We start from the raw sequence: 18,388 nt of genomic DNA on the forward strand, positions 1-18,388 counted from the left end.
ATATGCTAACCTCTTTAGGAGTTCCTGTCTCTCTCTCGCTCTCTCTCTCTCTCTCTCTCTCTCTCTCTCTCCCTCCAAATGAACGTAATGTTTGCAGTAATCATACAATGCAGTAAAATTAAATGTTTAGGCAGTAATGTTACAGGCAGGAGAGCAGGGACCACCTCACCGGCTGCTCCCATGCTAACCTCAGCTCCAGATGGTCTGGGCTCAGCCTCAGACCTTGTCAACTCCTACAAAACGCCTCTGGCCTGGAGCCGGGTAAGATGGATTCTCCCTTGCGAGAAATCCAGCTGCTGCGCAAGGTTACCGTGTGGTGACATTACAGCAAGCCATGCAGCACATGCACCGCACGTTTTGTGTTTATCTTCTCCGGTGTCGCAGGTAGCTCACAAGGAAATGGCTGATTTTAAGTGTTACTAGTCTAGACTGCAGCTGGACTTCATGTGATGTGAATAATGACCACAGACAAATGGCTCAAGACTCACGTTCTCAGTGGTTTAGTCAAAACTAGAGGCCGAGTGACAGCTTTCACACCATAATGATAAAATCAAATGGACATCAGAGTTCATTTGAACTGCACCAAACAGGTTAGGTGTGAAAGCCTCTCTGATGTTCCAGGTACATACCTACCTTAGCAGTTACGGTTTTACAAAAATTCTGAAGCTATATCAAATGGTACACTTGTGTCTTTACATACATGCACAAACACACACACACACACACACACACAGTCCTATGGAGGTGGTTTTCTGCGTTGCCACAGGAGGACAATAGATTATCGATTGTCTTTGCTCCCAAACATCACACCAGCTGACAGTCTTGTCCAGGGCAGGAAGACATTGATCATTACAGTTGAACTGCTGTAGCGCTGCAGCTCTTGGTTTGTATTAGGAATTAAAACGAGAGCTCTGCAGTATTGGTCCTTTAATGGTAACTCTTTACTTGTAGACATTCAGTTTAACAACCAGTTTTACTAGATACTAAAAGAAAATAGTTTTGTTGACTGAATAAGGAACACGACAGAAAAAAAAAAGCTCTGGCAAGAAGCCGACATTTCCAGAGCCGGGGTACCACATTATCTCTTGGCACGTAAAAATTAAAGCAATTAACCTGGTTTGATGACTCAAAACAATTAAGTTGTATCCTATAATTTTTATGTTTTCGAGTCTTTTAAAGAGATCATTAGCATGCAGATCTGTACCCCGACATTCAGTGAGCAGATTTTTAACAGAAGATGACACCAGCAGGCTGTCTGGGGATGGTGCGTAAATCTGACATCTGTGTCTCCTGTCGGATAAAGCGTCTTTAAAGAGACATTCAAAACATCAGAATTGACTTTGTCATACAGCGAAGCAGCAATACTAATTGTTTCCCCATCAGCAGCTCCACCCTAAACTCTAAAACACCTGTCTAATCTGAATGATAATGTTGAAAAATGATTAAAGGAGCTATTTGTAAGTTTTGCTATTCCTACATAGCCAACGTTAGCTTTAACACCTGTTTACTATCCAGTGTAGAAAAAAACGTTGTGAGTCCAGCATCAAACTTCATTCCTTTACTCACCAGCAGCTGTCTCCAGAGGTGGAAAGCAACACCAACGTTAACTCTCTCTATCATGTCTTTTCTTCTACTGAAGCTAGCATGCTAACCAACTAGCCGCGGCCTGTCTCGTCACTTTCTGATAGCGACTCACTGTAGCTTCCAGTCTGCCCTGAAGATGTAGCGCGTCTCAGAGGGTGAATTATAACCTGTTGTCTTGTAAACGCAACGATGGATGAAGCTCTTGTCAAAACCACATACGGTAGCAGAGAAAACTTACAAATAGCCCCTTTAATTTTTAAATTAATTTTCTTAAAAATGTTCCAGAGAACACCTCCAGAGATTTAGTGTTACTCCTTCATAGTTCAAAGATGGGGGACTCTCAAGAGATTTCCATTTCCAATAACAACACCTCAACAGAGTCTTTGTTGGACCTTCCTGCCTGGTAAATGCTGTTCATACATTTGTCTCTGGCTGCGTTCTTAGTGGCTCTGAATCTTGTTATAGCTACTGTGACAAGCTTCTCGAAAAACGCCAATGCGGAGATGCTGGCCAAAAAGAATTAAAAGTAAAAAAGAAAATCTCTCCCCTCCCTCTGAACACTTCCTTTATCTTCCATACACCGAGCGGGTCGCCAAAACAGATCAGCTTGGGAAAAGCCTGCGCCACGAACCTCACTAAAAACCACATGATATAAACATTTTCTCTTCCCACAATGCCCTCTGCAAACATTTCAAGAATCCCTGATGAGAACATAAAAGCGCTATCTTAATTTTTAATTAAGATTCAATTAATTAAATATTGTGTGAAAAGAAAATGTTTGTACTTAGGATTTTTATTTCGGCTACATCTGTGTTTTTTTTTTTTTTCCCCCACAACTTTTAACTTAACTTGCATTTTTTCATCTTACACATTATTCCCTGACTCCTTCGCCTGCCTTTTTGTTTCCTCCTCTTCTTATTTCTCCCTTAAGGGAAGGTGAACATTATTCATTCACTTTTACTGCCCTGGTTTCCTTAGATTTTCCATAAAATTCACCAGTGCACTGTTCCAGCCCCTAGGCTAGAGAAAGTACTACTGCCATCATCTTGCTTTCTCGTAATATTTTATCTGGTCCTGTTTTCCACTCTGATCCCACAGTTTGAGCTCGAAAGTCTCCCCTCGCCCTCCATCTCCTCGGCTTTCCTTCACTCATCCTCCTTTGAGCAGCAGCCACAGAGATCTGTCACCTCATCCCTGTGCGCCAAAACCTCAATGCTCAGCGCACAATGCTGCAGACAGCTAACCACCACCACCACCACCAATTACTCCCCAGTCTTACATCCACCACATGCGGCGCATGTAGCAGCGGTGGGGGCATGATAAAACGTTGCACCCCTGGGAACTAGTGTGCTGCGAAAACAAACAGTAGGCGAGTTGCAGGAAAGGGATTAGGAGCAGCATGAGTTCCACATCAGGCTCTGCTTAGCCTGCCTGTGGAGCTGAACCAGACCCCTGCACACAGTTGTGTGTGTGTGTGTGTGTGTGTGTGTGTGTGTGTGTGTGTGTGTGTGTGTGTGTGTGTGTGTGTGTGTGTGTGTGTGTGGGGGTGTGTGTGTGTGGGTGGAGTAGGCAGGTGTCCAAGATTGAAACTGAAAGTTTTCTTTTGGAGCAAGTTCTCCCTCAGGCACAACCCCTGGCTGAATGCTGACTGTCTGTCATGTTTAATTCTGATGAACAGAACTCCAGCTGAAAACCTCACATATTTTACTCTCGTGCCTTTTGACACATGAACATTCGGTCTTCATCATTTTTGGTGTTGTTGAGTTAGCTAGATAGTTGCTACTGTATGTCCGTCAATGAGAAAATTGTGCTTTCCTTTTTTGGAATTTGAAGCCATTCTGTTCTGTGGTTTTTTTAATGCATTTATTTGAATATAGTTAAGACGATCTCCGAAATCCCAAACTGTCAGCCAGTGTTACAGAACCTGCTGCTCAGGTCTGCCACACCTCCAGTGATGCATAGTGAATCGAAAGGAATGTGTCGGATTCAGTTAAAATGAATTCATATGAGTTCAAGAGTGCCACTATATTATAGCAAATTCAAATATGTTTAATGAGTAAATAAACATAGTCTGATCTATTTGAATACATCTTTGGAGTCAGTCTGCAGTAGGTGTGGGCAATATCCAAGATTGAATATCTTGTTACAGTCTGGCTCGCGATTTTGATGTTATATTATTGTATTTTATGTTTCGGCTGGGTTTTTTTCATAATGTTCATAATAATCNACTATATTATAGCAAATTCAAATATGTTTAATGAGTAAATAAACATAGTCTGATCTATTTGAATACATCTTTGGAGTCAGTCTGCAGTAGGTGTGGGCAATATCCAAGATTGAATATCTTGTTACAGTCTGGCTCGCGATTTTGATGTTATATTATTGTATTTTATGTTTAGGCTGGGTTTTTTTCATAATGTTCATAATAATCTAATATTCAAAGTTTTATTTAAAACTTGCCAAGGTGCAATGTACAGTAAGCAAAGCAGTGACATGAGTTTTTTTTTTTTATGAATATCAGCCCAAGCCTAGACTTGGCGCATTTTTTCATCATACTACTCCCTTCATGCTGGTCCAGCCCTGGGTGTTGTGTAAACGACCCATCGTTATGACAACCGTGATCTGCACTCTGACATTAAACTTGACAACGAGCTCTTCAGGTGCAAAAAAAAAAAAAAAGAATCAATTTCTAGTAAGTCTGGAGTCAAGAGTGCAAACTTTCCCATATTGTTAATGTGAAAAAGAAGGATGAGCTAAAAAAGGAGCTAATGTGTCTGTATATGCACATGCATGTGTTGTGCCATTCACAGACATTGTCGCTCCCCCTTCAGCACATACTTTACATACATTATACAAACCCACTGAAACCCATGAAGCCAGAGTTGGTCAACCAGCTACAGCGAATACATTTCCATATTCATCCTCAGTGTTTCCTCTGAGGACTCTTCCGGCTGAGGTAGCGATGTCAGCTCTGTTACGCACAATAAGACCAGGGCCAGAGGCTATCTGTCTCTCTGTATTCACATCTCCTGCGCTGTGATTATATATACAGCTGCTCTCGGCTCTTGGTTGCAGTAATAACGCTACTTCCAATGAGTGACGCTGATCCTAATTTGCTGGAGCCCCTGCGCCCACTGTATTCGCCTACAGCTGAGTGGACGAGGAAGAAAAAAAAAAAAAAACGTGAAGCAAAAGAGGGTATTAGAGTGAAAGGAGTTTGTCTTTTTCTGCCTTTAGTCTTTTAGTGTTGGCACCTGCCATTATTCAGCATTTGGACGTTTGCCTTGCCCGCATGAGAGAATTGGAGGTTTAGTTGTAAAAAACATTTTTGGATGTGAAGCTGCACTGGAAGCTGGAAAAATCTTGTCTGGGTTTAACCTCGGTGTGAACGGTGAAAGAACAAGTTCCCCGGAAATCATGAATGTCAAAGAAGAGAGAAAACTTCAAGACAGTCCTTTTTTTTTTTCTTCTTTTCCCTCAAAGCAGCTCTGCTTCAGAAATCTTTGTGTAACTGAAGCTGGAATCATGACGCTCACATATTGTATGCTTGTGTTTATATGTGCATGTTTAAATATGTGTGTGTGTGCGCGTATCCTTTTGTGAGCGTGTGTCGTCAGGGGTAGTGTTTGAGAGCATATCTGCGAGCGCAGGCCCGGCTTTACACCTCCTCTCTCAGGATCCATTCATTCTCTCGGCTCCTCCTCTCTCTCCCTTCACGCCCTCTATCTGTCTCCAGCACTCAGCAGAGGGAAGCAGGAGAGGAGGTAAAGACACGCTGATGTGTTTGGAGAGCATGAATGAAAAAATTTGAACAGTATACCAAAGGAAAGGGAAGGGACATCAAAGGATATTAGTGGAGAAATGTCAGGGCTCATAAATTTACACATTTTACGCTCTGAATGCATTCTTATCAAACCTATTGTAAGGATGACAACCAGGACTCTGTCCTCTGTTGCTCACACTGTTGCTCCATGTATAACCCATCCTAGCTGCACCACCGCTGTTCACTGGGCCAATCTGAGGCAGCTAACTGCCTGCTGTAGTGCCTCTATTGTTACAGCCACAGATGCTGGTTGCATGATTGGCTCCTGTTGGTCAGATCCACCACAGTGGCAAATGATCCTGTGGTCCACAGATAATCTTATTCTTGCCATGCTAGAAAGAAAGACATGGATTTTTTTTTTCAAGTTAGTTGGTCCTGAAGGCAGCTGGGATTTACAGACTGCCGCCTCAGATCTTATTACAGGCTTTAAAATAATAACAATGAAGCTGTATCTATTCCTGCCATGGAATAGAGCAAGACATATTTTCTGTTTTCTGCTGGAGGAGGACACTGTCTACTGGAGTTCTCATATAAATGGGGGTAAATGGGGATATTTTATGTTGAGTATATCTTAGAATATGTTTCTGTTTATAGAAGAACTGAAGAACTACATATTATACTTTTGACCAGCCTTCAACCAGAATCCCTGAAGAAAAAGAAAGTAATTGACCCAAATCATTGTTACAGTTTTTGCAGTATGTTTGAAAAATTACTGTATGCCAGTGAGTAGGTAGCGGGTAGGTCTATATCATATCAGTGTCATTCAAAATTAAGACCACAGTCCATAACTTGTGTTGCTTCTTCCTTAGTGGATGGTTTTCTAGTTAATTCAGGATTTTATTATTATTTAGGATTTGTTTGATTTTCACTCCCTCCATCATCTGCCGTTGCTGAAAATCCTAAAGATGCATCACCGAATTTAAAATGCTTACCTGTTCACATATGTTATAATATATAGTTATATGCAAAAGTTTGGGCACCCATGGGTATGTCCTCTGTTGCTCAGGAAACACTGGGTTCTGCTTTGGATCACTGTACTGTTGCAGAAGCCAGATTCTTTTCAGTGGCTTGACTGACTACAGGACATTTGGATCCAGAACTTGCAGACATTTAGCAGAGTCCATTATTCTTCCCTCAATCTGTACAGAGGTTCCTGTGCCACTGACTGCCACACAAGCCCAAACAATATATACACTTGGCAAGGTATTCCTTTCTTTTTTTCTCCAAACACACCCTCAGTGATTGTTGCCAAAGAGCTTAATGTTAACTTCATCTGGCCACAGCACTTGTTTCTAAAAGGACTCTGGCTTATCCAGATGTTGCTTTGTAGGTCACACGTAAAGTTTTCATCTGATGACTCTTCCATGTAGATCCTGTTTGTGCAAGCAATGCTACACATTGAAACAGGGCACCACCACTCCCGTCTCAGCTAAACCTTCCTCCAACTCCTTTACAGTCTTATGGGGGTTTTGCTTTACCTTCCTGGCCAGCAGACCTCTTGGTCTTCCAGATCTTGTCCTGACTTCCTCAGTTCTCCTTAACTGCCATTTCTTAATGACATTTCAAACAGTGTGAATGTCAAGCTGGAAGCACTTTGGATACTTTTTATAGGCTCCGCAGCCTTGTAAGCATCAGTTGGCTTCATTATCCGATCCTCAGACAGTTGCTTGGAGGAGCCCGTGGTTGTTGAGTGTCACCACAAGATTTGAAGAGTCTGAGAATTTATCAAGCTCTGGATCTGCCATCAGCTTTCAAGACTGAATGACGATTCTCAATCCGTTTACAAGTCCAATGAGTCAATTAAGGCTTAATGAGTTAATGAAGTTCATAAAAACTTTTACACATGCCAAAATTCGTTTTTTTTTTTTTTGTTTATTTTACATTACTGAAGTTTGCCAGGAGTGTCCAAACCTTTGCATTAAATCTGTGGATATTTAAATATAAAAACAGCAAAACAAAGAACTGGAATAATGAAAAATGTGCTTGTCTTAATAAGACTTTTTAAAAGAGGTTTACTGATTTCAGTCAGTTTCTGTTTTTCTTTTTCTTTTTTTTTATGTCTGTACCATCTGTTTCTCTCTGTTCTGGTATTGTTATCATACATGAATATTTGTGATTGCACTTACATTTGTATGCTCTTAATGTGCAGTCCCTCATATATCAAACATATGCTTTCAGTATATATCTAGCTAACCCCCCTTCATGTTCTGAGTTGCCAAAACTTGTACTGCATGGTGAGGAGAGCAGATGGGAGACTATAATTGATCCCAATCTGCGTTGGCAGAACTATAATTACACATATATCAAATGTTCTCCCTCTTCTTTGATAGAAATAGGTGCTGTTGTCTCTTATAGTTTTCTAAAGTGTTGGATGGAAGCATCACATTGTTGGATGAAGTTAAAAATAACTGCTCATGTTCCTTTGTTTACTTACCTTATGATTACCTGCATTGTAACCAAGCGGCAACATCCAGGGCTGAAAAATTAAGACAACACAGAACTGCAGTTCCTCTAAAGGCCACTTGAGGCTGGCTCCAAAAGCGAGTCAATCCCCATAGATTCCCATGTTAAAATGCCCAACATTACGGTACAAAAAACAGTTTTGGTCTCTAGCTAGCTGGTCTATTTTTCTTCCTTCATGACAACTGTACAAGAGGTGAATTTTATTAGGGCTTAAAGTTATGCATGATTGAGGGTGTGGCCACTTTGAGTGACAGGTGGGTGAGAGTATTCTTGCCACAAAATAACATACACCAAAGTCTCGGTTGCACAGGTCCCACCTCTTTGCCCATTTGCACATTTTTGTGCTTCAAAACAACTCTGCAGAAACCTGTGGGTGACGTCACAGAGACTCCATCCATCTTTATTTACAACATATTTTATTGTGAAGGACCATCTAATATGTGTTCAATTTTCCATGATGTCACAAACAACACCAAAGTGTCATCTGCAATTTTGAAATATTGAGCTCTTACATTACAGAATGAAAAGACAATTGCAGTAAGAAACAATTCCCCTTGAAAACAGCAACTTCATTCAGGTTGAATTCTTCTTACCATTAGTATAAATACAGTTTGCACCATGTGGAAACTAGTTAGCATCAAACATTGCACATCAAATGAGCTGGTTACGTTGGTTTAATCATGACAAACATTATTATTTTTGGTCTTTGCATGTGCAGATCCAATGCTGGATTAAATTGGTGGGTTTTTTTCTATTGATTCAAAAATGATTAACCAAAACACCAAGTGTTTCTCTGGTAAGTGTTTTGATTGCTGTGTCCTGGGAGATGAGAAAGATCAGCTTAAGGTCTGACTGTCCAAGGGGACTCTTGCTAATGTGCGGTCTGCAGGTGGTATTGAACAGCAGCGATGTTTCAGTGTTTGTTTTCTCTAGTGTTGACCTTTACTTGCTGTTTTTACATTGGTGGTGTCCTTTCTAATTTAATATAACTAAAATCTCCCATCATCAGAATCAATAGGTTCTCCAGTTATGGGACCAGGGTGGCTACCAATATCATATAAATGAATTGTCCTGGTAGATAAAAGGGGTTTGCATCAGATTGTCACACTCTTTGATCTCAGGTTGAGCAAAGCATTTACAGAACCTGTTAGTCACTGCACCACCTTTGATTCACATATCACAATGCTGCTACCTCATTGTTTTAAATCAATCTACTATCCTGTCAGCTCTGAAGAGAATTTGTGCTGCTGTAGTGCTGAATCAGGTACTCTATCATCTAGTCATTACTCAGTAAAACAGAAGAGACTGCAGCCTCATTGAGAACTGAGGAAGAACGCCAGCTCATTTTTTTCTCGACTTTGAAAAAGTCAATAGGTGACGCTTCTTTTCTTCGGTTGTTTGTTCACAGGTGCCTTAGTGTTTTGATGCAAGTAGTTTCCATATAGGTTCAAAAGGTCCTTTGTCGTCTGCACAGAGTAACATTAGGTCAGAGTGGGCAAATCATTTCTTGTGACAAGACTACTGGAGAAACTAATGAACTTAATATAAATACAGCTTTATAAAAGACTGTGTATATAAGATGATAATCTAAAATGAATAAATAAACAATTGAAAGTTCAGAACTATAAAAGAGCACAGGGTGTGAAAAATAAAATAAAATAGTAATAGATTTTGCACAGATTAATATTTGTATATTACACAGCAGTCATATTAAAGGTCCCATATTTTACACTTCTCCAGTGTTTTATTTGAAGTGTGGTTTTAACAACCAAAAACCATCTCAATGTAGTTTTACATCTCGTCTCTCAGGCCTGTCTCTGGAGCTCTAGTAACAACAAGTTGGTGAGCCAATCAGAAGAGAGGAGGCTCTGAGCCTCTCTTTATTAAAGTTTAAAGTACCAAATAGTACAAGTAGACAGTGAGTACCAGAAGAGCAGTGTATGTTATATGAATCAGACTTTGTACAGTCCATGTAAGCCACTGGCAGAACAAGAGAAAACACACAAACTGACAGAAGCAGACAAACAAAATAGCATTATGATGCCAAAGGATGACTCCATCTTGGATCACCATCACATGGTTTCACATGGTCATAAAGCAGGCTGCAAGCAGTATGGCCTGTGCTTGCAAGTACTGGCAATTATTGTGTTGACATTCACTGCGAGGCAACTGCTCTGTCTTTCAAAAGCAGTCAGCAAATGTCAGACTTTTGTTTTGTATTGAGCTTTTCACTTTTTTTTTTTTTTTTTAATGTCCACTGCAACAATGGGAAAGTAATAAATAGCTTATTACTGTGGTAGGGTGTTGTACTGTAACATATTGTGCCATGCATTGGCAGGTACTGTGTGTGTGTGTGTGTTTGTGTATGTATATCCATACTGCACATAAATGTAAACATTAATTTGCACTGCATATTTGATGCAGTGGATGATGGATGATTTGATTTACTGAAGGGTATTTGTTTACATGTATGTGTTTTTGGTGCACATGTTGTCATATTATGATTAGTTTAACTGGCAGATGATGAATGAGTTTATTAAGTTAATGATCCCGAATAGTTTTTGGCACGTAAGTGTATCGTAAATTAAGCCTGGGATCAGTCTGGTATCATACAGCACCAACTGTCTAAACAGGTGTGTGTGTGTGTGTGTGTGTGTGTGTGTGTGTGTGTGTGGTGTGGTGTGTGTGTGTGTGTGTGTGTGTGTGTGTGTGTGTGTGTGTGTGTGTGTGTGTGTGTGTGTGTGTGTGTATTGATGGCTGATTATTCTTTCTAATCACACCACGACCCCACCAAGTCGGGGGTTGTTTATGCTTCTGTCAGGCTTCTGTAAGTCTCTGCAGGTGATGCTCATCATTTTCTATAGTAAAAGAGGCGAGTGAGTAGAACAGTGTATTTGTATGAAAATGTTGCTGCACATCTAAATGCCCTCAGGGAGTCATACATTCACTTTGACTGAGTGGCATAAGTAGTAGAGCCACTCAGACAGGATCAGGGCTTCAGTTCAGACTTTAGCCCACCCACATTTAAAATAATTTAGCCTACTCTTGATATACACTGATCATCCAAAACATTAAAACAGTTTACTGGTTTTAATGCTGTGGCTGATCAGTGTAAATGGGGCTGACAAAATAATAATGATAATAATAGTAACTGTTTAATGACTGATCGAATAAAAATATATCAGATTGCAGTTAAACACTGAGAGAAACCAAATCCTGCAAGGTTGGATGGTGGGTCAGGGTGGGAAGGGCTTGGGGAATGACTGAGGCTTGTGACTGCTTCGTTGTGACATCACAAAGATATAGAAGTTCTGATGGCTTGTTTTAAGGCTCAATTTCTGAATGCATTTCTCTTTGTAATATAAATATAGAACCTAGACCTGATTTATAATCAGAAAAGAAATGGAACTATCACTCTATATGGGACAATATAAAGTGATAATATGGGACCTTTGAATCTGGTTCAGCAGAGTTACACTGCATTGTGCTGGATTTTGATGCACCTCTCTTCATCTTCACCTATTTTCATATAAATCTGGTTCAGTTTTGGCAAAGTGGGACTGGGACAGAGTGTTTCCCACTGTCTATTTTATTTCATGGAAGTTTGTTATAAAGTCAGAGGCTTGAATATGATGTGTGTCTAACAGGAGGAGACAGCTGAGAAGAGAGATGGGTGATGTGACCACAACGGCGTCAGCAGACAGCTGGCTTTCATCTTTGACAAAACATTCTTGTAACACACACACAAGCACACACGCACAAATGCACACACTCACATGCACACACAAACACACACACACACACAGGGACATGTGTATGAGCATCTGTACCCTGCTGGAGGTGTAACAGTAGCTCATTAGAGCTCTGACACCACACAGCACACAGTAGGAATGTGAGAATGGAAAATAGTACACACTGAGAGATACACACACATACATACACACACACACAGAGGACAAACCAAAACAGATAGTGAGTGAAAAAAAAATGAAGTTGTAAAAGGAAAAGTGGAGGGAAATAATTTAAGTGATAGTAAAGGAGGAGAGATTGAAGAGAGAGTTTGTGAGGTGGAAAAAGTTAGTAAAGAGAATAGAAGAGGAGGGCAGGAGGGAAAAATGTGAATCAGAGCTTTGTTAAATGTGTGTGTGTGTCTGTGTGTATTTTGTGCTCACGTGTCTGTGTGCATGTGTGTGCCTCTCTGTCTTCCCTGACTTGCAAACCACTTCTGGGACAGAAGATCTACTGCATCCATTAATCTCATTTTAATAATTGATGCCATCCTCTACAGAGGGAGTTTGGCCTGGACTTGTTGGCATAAAATGAGACATTCACTGCTCTCTGGTAATTGCCCTATTTGTTCATTCTCGCCCGTTAGGCTAGTGTACAGCCAGTGGAATGGCCCAAATGTTCAATATCTATTCAGCTACCTGATTGTGCTTTCCAGGTCCATCCACTGCCGGTATCACCCATTAGATAGGCTTTTTGCTAATAAACTGTATGTCGCACCTAATGTGACAGAAAACGCATTAACTCTTCCATTAATGCTGGTAAACTATAAATGTAAGTGGCTGCAAGTCTCAGCCACTGCAGCAGATAAACAGCCAGGCTTCAGAGTTTTTAGCGATTAATATTTAGCTGTAAAATTAAGAGAAGAACCATCTTTAGCAGTTTTAGCCTCCTTTTGTTGGATTGTGTCACATGGAGGATATAACACTTTAATATTTACAGACTTAAATAATTACAAACTATACTGCAGTGTATTAGTGACGTTTTTTTGCTCATTTTTAACCACACTGGAAGCGGCCTGTTGCTCCAGACTGAATTATCTCAACACTTACTGGATGGATTGCTTTAACCTTTTCTACAGATGTTCATGCTCTCATGTTAAATTTTCCTCTAGTGCCACCATAATATTGGCATTTGTGGTTTTGAGTTTTGACAACTGTTAGATGGACTGCCAATAATTTGGTGCAGACATTCATGTTCCCCAGGAGATGAACTGTAGGACCTTTGGTGATCGCATGATTTTTCATCTAGTTCCATCACCAGGTCACATTTTTTTATTAATTCATCCAATGCTTTCTTTAATAAGCTAAATGTATGTAAAGCCTAGACTCAACTGTGCCTTGTTTTTGCTGATAATTTGTAAATATTGGCATGCTAACACACCTGAACTAAAATGGTGAACACGGTGAACATTGTACCTGCTAAACATCTACATCTACAAGCATGTTAGCATGCTGGAGTTTGCATTTGGCTCAAAGCGTCACTGTCCCAACGCACTTCCAGTGTTGTGCATGAAGGTGCTAAATGAGCACCACGCTCATATTTTGGTGAATTCATGCTGTTTGAAAAGTGGCAATGGTTGGGGGCTGGGGATGGATGGTTAGGAGCAGGTTGTACTGCAACAAAAAAAAAACATTGCGTACATCCTGCTAATGAGGCTGAACACTTGAAGTTTTTTTGTAGTCTATTTACATTTTCTCATAAAGTTCACAGGTTTGTGATTTAGCTCCAACTTTTAACAATTCAAATCAGTCGTACACATTTGTACATAACAGTAAGATTGACATAATCAGAAGTTAACACACTGTAACTCATTATTATTTATAGACTGCATTTGAAAGCAGCTCATGTTGACAACAGTGCTTTGACTGACAGGTTTAAAAGAACCATTAAGTAATAAGAGATGGTTGATTTCATAGGTAAATGGAAAAATAGGAAAGCCATATTACACAGAGTATAAACAAATGAAATACACACAACTAATAAAGACAGTAACAGAAAGACAAACCGTGATGTTCGAACACATGACATACACCATGAAAATTATGGGTTAAGATCATTCAAATTTAACTAATGAATTTGTTTTGGGAAAGGTTGCAGCTTAGAGATAATTACTTATTAATCTTATTAGTCTTATCATCGTGCTTATTAAAGACTGATGTGACTTTGGCTTTTAAAGATCACTGTGCCATGCCAAAAATAATTAAACTGCTGGGAACTCCACATTCATTTGCTCGAAATTAGTGCCGTGAAGAGAGGCTGTAATCGGACACATAACCATCATCTAATTTTCCTATTTTAATTAGTCCTTCAGGATTCTAAATTAGTGAAAACACAACCTGTGAATTCACTTTTAAATAAGGGAAAACATCTGGTTTTCTTTGTTTTGAAAGTGAGATTTTAAAGGAAGAAATCTAAGAAAAATTGAATATTGATTATGGCCATACACCAATCTTAACTGAAGACATGTCTACAGTAAAAATCTGATTATAAGATTTATGTGAAATTGTGTTCATTAGTTTTGGAGTTTTATTTAAATCTAAGTTATACATTTTGGATGTTGTGTTGCGTGATTATACACAATACCTTCTCCATATAATGATAACTATGTTCTTTTAGCATTTCAAGGAAAATAATGGCTGTAATAACTACATAACATGGCTTTTGAAAAATTATAATAAAGTAAAGTGTCTATAAAGTGTAATAATGATACATGTAATGAAAGTAGTTTATCTGCCATAATGGAGGTGAGGCTCAGTGTATTGGAAGCACTCCTCCGCTTCCCTGCAGTTCGCGAGCAGCCGGGAAGCCAGAGGGCTTCTGTAATAAGAGGTGTAGCCCTAAGCCCCCGGGTGCCATCCACACACAGTCCAGCCATATACCAGGTTTATACCCAGTCTGTTTAAAAATCGAGCGACAGTGCGCTAAATTGGCAACACTGCAAGCTGTAAACACCCCCTAATAGAACCTGTTTGTGCTGGAAACTCCAACTCAGTGATGAGGCATTCGGCTGACTGGTGGTGGAAATGTGATCACTCAGTCAGTCAGGGACATTCCAGATTATAGTGCTGGCCCTGCTGTTGAGGTCCAGCCAAAAATGACAAGTCTTCGGCTTTGACTTAAAACACCCAGGGAGTCTGCTGACCTGACTCTCAGGGGGAGACAGTCTGGGACCCAGGCTTTGTGGTTTCAGTCTTGAGTGAGGTAGGACTTCTAAGCTTTCCTCAGAGGACCTGAGGGGCCTAGCAGAGGTATAAGGCAAGTTTATTCAAGGCCTTATAGATGAGTAGGAGGATCTTGAAATGGATCCTAAACTGATCCTCTGTAGCATTTCAAAGTCTTTATCTTCAACATTTAAAGCATCTCCCTCCAACCAACAGGGCAGACTCACCCACTGTTCCACTCTGATGGCTCTTGAGAGAATATTTCATAGGCTAACGCTAACTGCTGAAAGAACTTTAAGGGTGGGGGTAAAGTAAACGCCAGAGACGGAGCAGCTCCCCGAAGAGACACCAGAGATAAAAACCCAGAAAGAAAAAAGATGATGTGAAAAATAAACGGTTAAAAAATCCACACCCGCTCCTCCAACGCCACTTAGCAAAAGTAATCTAGTTCCTCCTCTGAAATATTCATGAAGCTGTTTGGTGGGAGAGCAGTCCGAAGTCAAACACAGAAACACACTAAATATAGTCTGACTTGTGTGTGTGTCTGAGAGTGACGTTGTGTGTGTCTGTATACTGTAGGAGTGTGTGAGGGGTTCACAGCTTATATAACTACACTCTTCAGGAGTGTGCATGTGCCTTAGTGTGCTTTCTGTGCGTGTGTGTGGCCTCTGTCTTTGATCTGACACAGCTTTGTGCGAGCAGTGGACACGCACTCTGTTTAGTGTGTGTTTGTTTGTGTGTGTGTGATTGTATTTCGGTGTGAGACTAAGGTTATCCGTCTGTGCATCTGCTCAGCATGTGGAAAACTAGGGTCTATCAGGGGTAATGCTTTTTATGTGTGTGTGTGTGTGTGTGTGTGTGTGTTATTGTGCCTGTGTATATAATAGACTGTGTGTGTGTATATTATTTTGTGCACAGGCATAATTGTTTGCCTGCGTGTTGTGTATGTGTAATCTTGTGTACTTGTTTGACCAAAAAGACCCATCTTATCTAAAATTGCTGCAAAAAATTGCTCAAAATGACACATCCCCATTATGTGCCCCACCAAACACACACACACACACACACACACACACACACACACACACACACACACACACACACACACCTGCTCTGTAAGTGCGTTGCAGCCCACTGATCACAGCAGCTGCAGAAGTGACACCATACAATTGCGCTAACTTTCAGTCCACTTCATTTTGTCCATTTCCTCTGGCTATCAGCCGAACCATAGGAAGATATTCACACACACACACACACACACACACACACACACACTTATTATTTACAGATAAAGATAATTATATATAAACAAAAAGACTAGTGTAGTAATAGTAATAATTTTAAAACAATCCCAGTATGGGCCCTAGATCAAAGTATCCCTATGAAAGAGGGGGCCTCATATCCTGCAGAGCGACTCTCTATTCATGCACCACAGTCTTTGTTGATTTCTTTCAAAAATGCTTTACTTAATTTTAATATCTTAATCTTTTTTTAGAGGTACTCATGTTTTTTTTTTGCTGTTTCACCCTTGTCCCCGGTCACCCTGTGATCTGACATAATTTCCCAAATGCAAGTAACTTTTTTTATGTTCATCATTCGGGGCGATGCGTTCCTCCCTAGAAAAACCTGCCTGTCAAATTAGATCATGGTCAAGCGCTGAGGAGCCGGCCTCTCCGGTCACCCACAGATACGACCGTATCTTGGTACACCGCGAACTCCCAACCTTACTTTTCATGGTCAGCGTGTTTTACTAGCGTGATTTTGTCTGATATGTGGGGGAGCTGTAGCAGAATCAGGGCTCTGTCGGCTGCCTGTCACTGCCAAGGTTACAATAACGCCCCGGCAACAGGAGAGATTCATATTTCACAGCTCACAGAGTCTGACCCGCACCTTCCGGATGTTTTGAAGCATGTTTGCTCCCTGGACTAACAGTCTGGTTGCTGGACTGCAAAGAATAAAGGAAACTGTTCCGTTCAGGAGTTTCACCTTTGACCTACCGCAGAGGCACAGTGCAGCTTCAACTTCAACTTTTGGCCTGGTCAAGTTTCCCCGACTTGAGAATGCGGTACAACTCCTGCAGCCACCTTTGCCTCTAAAACTTGACATTTAATTGAAGTTGCCGGTGTCTGGATTTTCTTCAATACTGGCAGGAGTTTGACATGGTCATGTTTTTTTTTTTTTTTTCTCTCGACTCCTGCCTCCTGAGTTACATCCTTATGTAACCTGTTCATGTTTTCCAACTTTAAAACTTTGCCGGATTCCATTTCAAACTGTGAAACTCCCTCTGGAACACCAGGAAATCGGGGGGAGATTTCTATGTTTCTGTCTATTTCACTGTAATTTAGCTGTCAAATCTTTTTTTAAAGACTCTTCAGATGCATAGGTTGAAAGCTCATGAACAAATAATTGGCCGAGACTCTTTAAACACTTGAAAAACATTACCTGGTCGCCTCTCCAACCTCTCGTTGAAATGAGCTTGTTATAATGGAGTGGCAGAATATCTTGGAGTACAACATGTGTGTGAAACACCTGAAATTCTTGTACTTTTCTTTCTCTACCCCTCTCCTCAGCCTGAGAGCAGCTTTCCCCCTGCTCATCCAGGTATATGCATATTGGTAGCCTCTCTCAGTCGCTCTCTTCCTAACACTGTAATTATCTCCAACACTTGATAAAACCCTCAGGCTCTCTCCCTCTCTCAATCTCATTTTATTGCCATCGTTATATTGCACTTAATCATCCCTCTGTGCTTTACTCGCTTCAGTGTCTGATCTTTCCATCCTCATCTCACGCCTTCTCCTGTCATCCCTCTGTTTGTTTCTTCCTCTCTATTTCTCTTTCTGACCATCCTCTTCCGTTGCACTTTTTCCCCACTGTCTCTCTTTTTGCTGTTCTTCAAGCAAAATATGTTTTTCCTGTAAAAAGAATTGTCAGAAATAGCAAAATACTCGCTCTCTGCTTCCCTCCTCTGTCTCCTTTCTTCCATACCTAGTTTTACTTCAAGCTTGTTTACCCCCTCCACCTCCAATGGCTGCTCCGTCACAAAGCTCTGCTTTCATCTCAGACGGTTGCAGGTTTAATCTCACGCCTCTCTTTCTTGTGCACGCCCGCAAACGGACTGGATCCCCTTTGATGCTTTCACTCCATATACTGAAAGGTATATCCGGTTTTCAAGGATGCAGGAAGCCTACTGTACTTATTCACTTTGACATCTTCCTCCATCTGTGTCAAAGTGATGGAACGCCAGGGCAGCACTCTCAACTTTTCCATGTAAAGCCATGCAGCTACACACATAAATATTCATGTCTAAACTAATGGTTTACGATTGTAAACGATGGTCATGTCGCCCAACGGTGTGTTTACTCACACTTTCTTTTTGCAAAGTCTTCCACTGACCCCTGTTTCTTTGACTGTGTCGCATTATTAGGTGCACAAATTCCAGCTCATTAATTCATATTAGCCTCAGCACAGCAGGGCACCAACTGTGTGAGGGTCTTTGTGCTTCTGCTTCGGCTTTTTAACAGGAACAAACACGGGGGAAAGAATACACTGAATCAACACAACTCGGAGG

The 18,388-nt window shown here is 40.7% G+C and overlaps 1 protein-coding gene across 1 annotated transcript in view; it reads left to right on the forward strand.

Moving 5' to 3' along the window:
* Nucleotides 1-18,388, forward strand: part of LOC111235868 (voltage-dependent T-type calcium channel subunit alpha-1I-like) — a 177,885-nt gene that overhangs the window by 35,543 nt on the left and 123,954 nt on the right. The gene's annotated exons all lie outside the window — the stretch shown is intronic.

Source organism: Seriola dumerili, unplaced genomic scaffold, assembly GCF_002260705.1.
Source record: "Seriola dumerili isolate Sdu_G_001 unplaced genomic scaffold, Sdu_1.0 BDQW01000538.1, whole genome shotgun sequence".
In the NCBI taxonomy this organism is placed as follows: domain Eukaryota; kingdom Metazoa; phylum Chordata; class Actinopteri; order Carangiformes; family Carangidae; genus Seriola; species Seriola dumerili.